Source organism: Rattus rattus, chromosome 3 (genome assembly GCF_011064425.1).
Source record: "Rattus rattus isolate New Zealand chromosome 3, Rrattus_CSIRO_v1, whole genome shotgun sequence".
Lineage (NCBI taxonomy): Eukaryota > Metazoa > Chordata > Mammalia > Rodentia > Muridae > Rattus > Rattus rattus.
The window spans coordinates 153092462-153102760 of NC_046156.1; positions in this window are offsets into that span (position 1 = coordinate 153092462).

Consider the following 10299-nt stretch of genomic DNA (forward strand, 5'->3'; position numbering starts at 1 on the left):
CTGGGTACAAGACAGAGATCAGAGTGGAGGGGACATGTGGTGGAGGCCACTCACCCCATGATGGACAGGAAGTAGAAAGAGAGGGTGTGAGCAGAGACTAGGTTTAACCTTTAAAGGTACGATCAGGGTACCCTACATTCTCCAACTAGGCACTGCCTCCTAAAGGCTGCCATGTCCAAACCAGCGGCAGCTGGGGAGCAGGCATTTACATGAAGCCACAGGGAACCTTTCACGTTCAAGTCACAACAGTTTTAAATAGCCTCTAAACAAGGCTCTTAGGCAGGAGGTATGGGATGTCATTGCCTGTTTTTATTTGTATGATGAAAATAGCAAACCAGGTTACCAGAAGGAGCTTCCTATAAATCATAACCGCTTTTCCATGCCATGCCAACAGTAAACCAGGGGTGAACCGCTTACGTGACCCCGACATTTAAGCACCCTTCTAACCTTATCTGTTTTAAATGATCAGAGAATTATACCAAAGTTATTTTCTGAGTTTAGAGTTTTTCCTGCGTCTCCATAGGGAGGGGAGTATGAATGAGAAGTTGAAGGCTGACTTTTTAGGAGATTTTGCTTTGTTTTTAATTATGGGTATATGCACCTGAATGCTGGTGTCCAAGGGAGCCAAAGGCATCAGATTGCCCTGGAGCTGTGAGCTGCCTGAATGGGGTTGGGAACCAAACTTTTGCAAGAATAACGTGGCCCTTAAAAGCAGTCTCAAGGCTGACTTTATTATCATAGTGTAATAGACATAGTAGAATTTTCACCTTCTTAAAAGTTTCACACAGTTATCACTGCCATCCATCTTGATTTTTGAGGCAGAGTCTCTCACTGACCTAGAGCTTATCATGGAAGCTAGGCTGGCTGGCCAGTGGGCAGGGATCTTGCTGTCTCTACCTCCCCAGTTCTGGGATTATAAGCATAGATCACTGTTCCAAGCTTTTCATGCAGTGCTGAAGACTCACACAGGTCTTTCTGCTTGTACAGCAAGCACTTTACCGACTGAACATCACCCAAGCCCCAGCGTTCCTTCTTAGACAATAAGCGAAATGTCTTTGCCTTGACGATTGCAGAGCAGAGCCTTTTAAATGATCTATGATAAAACATTTTGCATGTTAGTAAATAGAAAAAGACATTGCCAAGAGATCATATACTTGTCAGCTATCTGACCTTGATTTCTGTATTTGATCAACATCATATTAATAAGAGAAGGGATGTTTGCCTTTTTACTGGCATATTTATAGCCAAGTCAAAATGATCCAAAATTACTTTTTTTGAAACTTGCACTTTTAGTCTATTTTTTTGTTCTTTATCTCTTCCATTTGAAAAGTGAAAGATACTCTGTGAAATAAAATCTCAGATATGCTGGTATAACTTTAAATTGTCTTTCACATCAATGCAAAACCCACAGCTCTTATCTTAAAGAGAATATGAAATAATTTGTTCTGGAGCCATTGTGAGTGACCAGGTCCTAGGAATACAGATATATGTTACCACAAATTTCATTTTCAACCTGAAATCAGTTTCATGAAATTTTATGCCTTACAGAACAAAGAGATTCATAAATAAGGTGAGATGAAAATGCACGGTGGGTACATTAGAAAGGGAACTATAGTCAGATGGCTAAAACTATTCTAGAGGTCCAAAATACTTTCTGAGAACACCAGAAGCTTTTAAAATTGGTCGATCCGATAACAAATACCTTTATCCACTGAGCTATCTTGATCAAATAAAAACAAAGTTTAAAGTGCCCATACAATCAGTGTGTTCCTTTGTTCCCGCTTTAGAAGTAATTTTAGTTTTCCATTATCCCATTGTTTTCATAATGCATTTAGTTGCTCATAGATTCTTATGAGATAAGGAAGTTCCTAATTACTATTTTTAATGAAGATAGAGTTCACAGTATACACACCCTATATTCTTAAATGCCCAAGTAACAAAATATTCATCTCTCAAATATATGCCTATTTCTAATATCTACTTTCTTTTGATAAAAATGACTTATGAGCATGAAATCTTAATACTGTTTTTTCTCTCATGTGCCTTAACCCAGAACACTCTATTTGACTTACAGCTTGTTTATTGACTAGAATGTCTCTAAAATGTTACAGGAGAATATCATTGCCAAATTATATTGTGTGTTCCCGTGTCTGTAAGTTCACCCCACCAAGCCATGCATAAGACGTAGTTTTAAAAATATCTTATACCTTATTAGACAAGAGATAAGACTGCAAAATATTCTAAGAACTGAAGATATCTTAAGAATCATTAATGACCGGACTTCAGTTGTGCAAAAATCAGCTTATGAGGGGGTATAACTGCCTAGGATATATGTGACATGACTTGGAAGATGACTTCCTTCCCCATATGAAAAAGGAAGAGAAAAGCTGACAACTATACCCAACTTAATTACCAAGAAGACTGAACAAAAGTACACTGCTGCTGTCTTAATGTTTACTCAAAGTAGTGAAGTGTTTAACGGTTAGAAAGGCTTTCATTCTCACCTTGGAAAATGAAAATGTAGCACCATACAATGCTATTATCCTTAGAACCCAAGACTCCTAAAATTAATCAGAGACTCACGTTAGGGAAACAGGCTGACTGCAAATCTATCCTGTGGACAAGTCTCATCCCAAGCCCTGGAGCAGCCTACCTGCTGCCACTTCCCTTCCTCCTCTGTACCATAGCCACTAAATCTCAAACCTCTCCCACATAATTGCTACATTCAAGCCTCTAACTCCAGCAGGATCATGTAACACTAGGGCAAGGAAACAAGTAGACCAAACCTTCTTCACCACTCCCTCCTCTCTTCCAAATCTCAGTTCTTAGCAGTATACGTGATGTAGCTGATTCTCCCTACTTGCTCTGATGTCAGCTAATTATTCAGATCCTTTCTCCATCCTTCTCCCAACTCATTCTGTTATCTCTTTCCCTAACTCTAGTAGGTCTGTACAGTTAATCACCCAGATCTTGTCCTACAATATTCCCTGAACTCAGTCTATTATCTCTGTCCCTAACCCTACCAGGCTTTCTCTGGGAAACCACCAACAATTGCTGCCAAAGAAGCAAGTGGGCCAGCAAAACAAGAAAGCTAGCCTCAGAACTTCATTCTCTACTCCATACCCCAAGATCATCCCCAGTGTGATAGCATCTTCTCACTCCCTGCCCTCATTCCCAGAAGAGTAAGGAGATGCATATGGAACACCTTGCTTCTCTGTCTCCTGTGGACACCCTCAGTTCCTCAACTCTTCTAACCCAATTCCTGGTTTTGGTCAGTTCTCAATGCTCAGAGATACATTTTACCCAATGTTCACCATTATTCAGGACCCCAGAGATTTGTACCAGTAAACTCAAAACCAACACACTTTCCTAAGAACCAGGAAGTGCAACAGAAACCAAGGAGAGGGGACCACCCAACCAACAAAGACAAAAAGCAGATTATAACTAGAAACTTCCCTAATGCAGATAGATGCCTAGGTGCCAAAGTAAAAAAACAAAAATCATACCTGCCAAGATGACATTTATTTACTAGAGCCCAGTAAACCTACAATAGCAGATGCTGCTTATTACAACATTGCTGAAGCACAAGGAAGACACTTTAAAATAAACGTTATTGACATGATGGAAATTCTTAAAGAGGAAGTTAAGAAATCCTTAGAAGAAATTGATTTAAAAAAAAAAACAACCCAAAAAACAGCAATGAGTGGAAGAAAATGAATAAAACAGTTTAAAACCTGAAAGTAGAAATAGAATCAATAGAAAAAAAAACCTAAAACTAAGAGTATTTAAAACAGAAAATGTGGGAACTGGAACTCAAACCTCAGAGAAAAGGCTTCCCCAGCAGAATACAAACGATAGGAGAGAGACGCTCAGTCACTGAAGACAAAACGCAGGAAAACATAAATAAACAAGTAGAAGCCTATAGAGAGGAATCACAAAAATCCCTGAAAGAATTCCAGGAAAACACAATCAAACAGTTGAAGGAATTAAAAATGGAAATGAAGAAAGAACACAGGGAAACAACCCTGGATATTGAAAACCAAATGAAGAGACAAGGAGCTATAGATACAAGCATCACTAACAAAATACAAGAGATAGAAGAGAGAATCTCAGGAGCAGAAGATTCCACAGAACCAGATGTAGATCTCTCCTGAGAGACACAGCCAGAATACAGCAAATACATAGGCGAATGCCAGCAGCAAACCACTGAACTGAGAACGGGACCCCAGAAAGGGGGTCCAGAAAGGACTGGAAGAGCTTGAAGGGGCTCGAGACCCCATATGAACAACAATGCCAACCAACCAGAGCTTCCAGGGACTAAGCCACTACCCAAAGACTATACATGGACTGACCCTGGGTTCCCACCTCATAGGTAGCAATGAACAGCCTAGTAAGAGCACCAGTGGAAGGGGAAGCCCTTGGTCCTGCTAAGATTGAACCCCCAGTGAACGTGATTGTTGGGGGGAGGGTGGTAATGGGGGGAGGATGGGGAGGGAAGCACCCATATAGAAGGGGTGGGGTAGAGGTTAGGGAGATGTTGACCCGGAAACCGGGAAAGGGAATAACAATCGAAATGTAAATAAGAAAATACTCAAGTTAATAAAGAAAAAAAGAAAAAAAACAAAAACAAAAACAAAACGTGTAGGGCCATATCCAAGTCAGCCCGGGTGTTCTCAGTATTAAGCTTTGGATTTTCCCATTCTGGCTTAATGATCCCTACAACATTCCCTTTCTGCTCCAATTCTATCCCTGAAAGTAGTCTTACATATCATAGTTTCAATATATCATTTACACATCTGGTGGATTTGTCATCTAGCTTTGACTTTGAAAATTGTAAAACCTTTGGAACCAAGGGATTGAGTTAGGGGACAACACTGCTGATGACTTGCTAGTTCACAAATTAGCCAGATGTGCAAAGCAGTTTTTTTTCTTTAAGTGTTTATGTAAACATTAAGCCTTGAAAACAATCTTTCCATTTTTCAAATTTTCAAATTGTGGTTGATTGAATTTTTTGACAATACACATTGATACTGAATGCCCATTGTATTTATTATAAGTGTTGCCTCAGAGTGTCACAATAGGCTTTTTTTTTTTTTGAGCCTAAAACATTTTTGTGATTTTTCTATTATGCCTTAATCTTTTGATTTTTGCTTTACACTTTATATTTATAATAAAATTTTGTTCGTGTATGATTATTTTTCTTTGACGAATATTCTTAGAATTTGCTTAAAAGGAAGAGTTGGGGGTAAAAATGATGTCTCATTGAGTAAAGACAATTGCCGCTAAGTCTTGTGAGCTGAATTCCATTCCCTGGTCACAGTTGATCTAAGAAAAGAGCCAGCCTCAGCCAGTTGTCCTTTGACCTCCACAAGTGTGTTTGTGTGCAGGTATGGACACATGCATATATACACTAAATAATATCATACATTTTTAGTTAAGATTTTAATTTCACATATTGAAAGTCTACAATTTTTGTTCCTTTTCTAGATTCTGACAATACACTTCTGTGTTGTTTTTGTCCCCATAAATATAGCCACCCATCAGACTAAAATAGCATACTTTCAAATTATTCTTTTTGCAGGCAACTTTTAAGTCTGAGTCCTCTGACATTCTGTAAGCTCTCTCTTCACTTGTCAGAGTGATATACCCCTAGTTGTCTCTTTTTTGCATTTGTTCTTTTTGCTTTTGGTGTTTTACATTTATATGATTTCAGTTTATTCTAGTTAATTATCCTTTTATGTTTTGTGTTTGTGTGTTCTTTAAAACATAGATGACTTGTCTAAATTCTAAAAGACAATCTTTTCAAAGCCTAAGAATTTCATTTCTATTTATCCTATCCTATATTTTCCATATACTGTGGAAAAGGATTGCTTGTGAATGTGGGTATATGCGTGTGGGCATTCACGTGTGCATGCACTTGTGTGTGTGTGTGTGTGTGTGTGTGTGTGTGTGTGTGTGTGCACCTGTATGAGTACAGGAGCTTCAATGCCAATGGACATACTGGGAGAGGGCAAAAGGGAGCGTATGGTGTCAGTCTTCACTTTTTGCCTTGTTTGAGGCAGGGCCTCTGTTGGGTGCTGCATGGGCCAGGCTCCCCAGTCCACTAGCTTCAGGTACCACGCTGACTCTACTTGATACAAACAGGCTGGTATTACAGACATGTTACCAATTTTACATGGGTCCTGAGGCTTTGGCCTTTGGTCCTCATGATTGCACTTGAAGTATGTTATCTGCTGATCTTCTCCACCATATCTTCTGTTGATTTTCAAGTATGCTACTAGAAAAGAAAGAAAAATCAGTTTTGTTTGGTTATTTTTCTAAAATTTAAAATAATCTATATATTCCATTATGGATACAGCATGTGCTTATTGCTAGGAAATTAAATTCATTTTTCTCATTTTCATACTCTAAATATGCAAATACTTGATTAATATATTAGTTGTTAAATAGACTCAGCTCTCCTCTTTAGAGGTTAATTCTTCCTTTAAATGTTACTTTTTAATAACTTTTACTTTACTTATTTTGAAGTTTTTAATTAGAAACACTTACATTTTTTCTATCTTCCAAGTGAGTGTGACTTATCTAAGAGGTTCATGCTATATCAAGTCCTCATCCCAAAATTGAATATCTCCCAGTCCTAAATATTAACTATAAATGGCATGTTCTTTCAGTAAACTCAACCATCTGTATCATAAAGTTTGACTTCTTGCTATTAAAATTTCTGCATTTCCAACAGTGTATTGGATATTTTTATCAGTAAATTCCCTTAGAATTTCAAATACATTCTGCCTCTAAATTACATGTTACTTATTAAAACTACCTGTGTATCAATTATTTTGTTCCATTTTGAACACTTAAATTATTTATTTTTGAAAATGATGCATTAAGCACAAGTTTCATATTTGTGAGGTAAATTGTTTTATTTTGATATACACTCTAGAGTATTAAATTTGTTTGAAATTGTCTCTTTAGTCATTTACAAGAGCTTTCCAGTAAAAAGTCCTAAGAATTCTTCCCTGGAGTGCATTTAATAGTCCAGCCTTGTTATGAACTATGCCCAGCCTTCTGCACAAGCCACCAGTACCTACATTTTGTTACCATGGTCTCTTTGAATATGAACTGCCATATATATGTATATATATATCCAGCAGTGGCATTCCTAGGTGATAGTCTAAATCTGCTTGCACACTTTTAAAGAACCATCACATTCTCATAAATATTCTAATTTTCACTGGTGCTGCACAAGAGCTCCGCCCACCCCATTCCTACCCTTTCCTAGGAGCACTTGTTTGTTCCTAGTAACCTTATGTCTGGCATCACATGACTCCCACTATAATTTTGCTTTGGGTTTGTCCTCCTTGTTGATTACTGAACTTGAAATGTGCTTCCTAGACCCTTTGACCTCTCAAATTTTTATCTCATTTCTTTTCTTTTCTTTTATTTCTTTTCCTTTTTTCTTTGTTCCATTAAACTTTGGATACAAGCACAACTCATCCTTTTTACTGTCTTTTGTCTTGTCTTTGCATATGACATTTAGCTGTCCAGTTCTGTAGTTCCCTTCTTTTCAGTGCAGCCATATTCAACATGTATATAAACATCTATTATAAAGCTCTCCGGTTCCTTTCTCTGTCAACCTGCCTGGCTCCACTTGCTATGATAACTACATATTATAGTTTTATCTATTGGTTCATAGATAAAATTTCCCTAACAAACATTCACAATAACACAGTTTCTTTTAAAATAATTTAATGATTCATTTACATAAGTGTGACTTTGGAAGCAGAAGTTCATTTGATGGCAAATCTACAAGGCTTCGCACCTGCTTGGATTTGCTGCCCACTCATTTCCACTCAATTGTCTGCAGCAAGAGGCTGGGGTGACTTTGTTTGTGGGTCTTGTAGATTGATCACTGGTACCTTTCTTTCCTTGCAATGTTGAGCAGCGTTGTCTAGTTCTATAAGGATGGTTCTCCCGTCATTGTAAGCTTTCTTCACAGTTTTCAGTAACAACTTCTTCCAACTAGAAGGCGACTACTCTTCCTCGTTTACTGCTTGCACACTGCACTATCCCTGATATAATTTTATTTGATACTTTCACAGGAAGCACTTTTTTCTTCAATTATTCTCCATTGTGCTGATATCTTGTGATGTATTGTTTTTCTTAAATATTTTCTCTTGTCACTTACTGTGTCATAAATTTTCAAAACTTATTTACTGTTTCTATTTCAGACAATGTATACATTTTATTCATGTATAATATCCAATATATTTGTGGTCACCTGAATTAAGTGTGTGTGTGTGTGTGTGTTTGTGTGTTTGTGTGAGTGTGTACATAGACATAATTACATATTATAAACAAAACTAAAGGCATACCAATGGGAAATTGTACAAAACATTGTTTCCAAAATTCTGAAGTGCATTCTCCAGGGCTGCTCAGAGCTCTGCCAGGGAAAGTCAGCCAGCTTCTCAAGGTATAAATCAGATCAATAAAGGACCCTTAAACTGCCTTCTTCCCTTTGTTTGTTTCATCCTGCTCCTCTCTCACACATTCTCCATGTCACGTCACTAAACAAACTCAGTCTCTCCACCTTACATTGGAATCTATTTCAAATCCATTCCAAAATAATACAAAATTCCTATGTCAAAGTCATGTATTTCCTTCTGCATACTGACAATTCCTCACTGTACTAGTTGATATTTCATTTTGGTTTGTTTGAATGATTGATTGACACAGAAATAAAATCCAGGCAGGCCTTGACATTATTATTTTTCTGCTTCTGCTCTCTGAGGGCTGAAATTACAAGCTTTCTCAACACATCCTATTTCATGTTTTATTTCTTAAAATGTAATCACTTGCCCTTAATTTTTTTTTTTTCTTTTTTTTTCCGGAGCTGGGGACCGAACCCAGGGCCTTGCGTTTGCTAGGCAAGCGCTCTACCACTGAGCTAAATCCCCAACCCCTGCCCTTAATTTTTATATCTGACATTTTACCAGCATTCTTGACCAATTTTGAAGCACAGGAAGGAAAACAAATGGTATGTGTTGAATGCCTTGATATTGACTCAGCAACAGTGACTAAGGTAGTAAAAGTTCGAAGTAAACTTATAAAGAATTAGTTATATTAATATTAATATTTCACTATTTGTAAATATACTAATTTTACTTGAATATATATGCTTATAGATTTATTATAAAGAGACTAATAGAGTTCAACAACCCTGATCTAGAAAGTCAGAGAGTATTGCAACACAACTAAACACACACGAAGACCTGAAAATAAATTTTATAAATGTGTTAGAGGTCTTTAAATATGAAATGAATAAATCTTTTAGTCTAATTTATGAGAACATAAACAGCAAAGCATAATACAAGACAAATAAAATAGTTCACTCCTGAAAGTAAAAATATTCAGTAAAAAATAAACAAAGTAGACAAATAAATAAATATTGGGCTAAAAAATTTAGGAGCTCAAACAGGAACCTCAGAGCCAAGACTCACCAAAAGAATATTCCCTTGGCACCTAATACTCCAAAAGCTAAATGTGCAGAAAAAGAATATTAATAGCTGCCAGGGAACCACATCAAATAACATACAAAGGCAAATCAAAACAACCCTGAGATTTCACCTCACACCAGTGAGAATGGCTAAGATCAAAAACTCAGGTGACAGCAAATGCTGGCGAGGATGTGGAGAAAGAGGAACACTCTTCCGTTGTTGGTGGGATTGCAGACTGGTACAACCATTCTGGAAATCAGTCTGGAGGTTCCTCAGAAAATTGGACATTGAACTACCTGAGGACCCAGCTATACCTTGGGCATATACCCAAAAGATGCCCCAACATATAACAATGACACGGGCTCCACTATGTTCATAGCAGCCTTATTTATAATAGCCAGAAGCTGGAAAGAACCCAGATGCCCTTCAACAGAGGAATGGATACAGAAAATGTGGTACATCTACACAATGGAAAATTACTCAGCTATCAAAAACAATGACTTTATGAAATTCATAGGCAAATGGTTGGAACTGGAAAATATCATCCTGAGTGAGGTAACCCAATCACAGAAAAACACACATGGTATGCACTCATTGATAAGTGGATATTAGCCCAAATGCTTGAATTACCCTAGATGCATAGAACACATGAAACTCAAGACAGATGATCAAAATGTGAATGCTTCACTCCTTCTTTAAAAGGGGAACAAGAATACCCTTGGCAGGGAATAGAGAGGCAAAGATTAAAACAGACACAGAAGGAACACCCATTCAGAGCCTGCCCCACATGTGGCCCATACATATA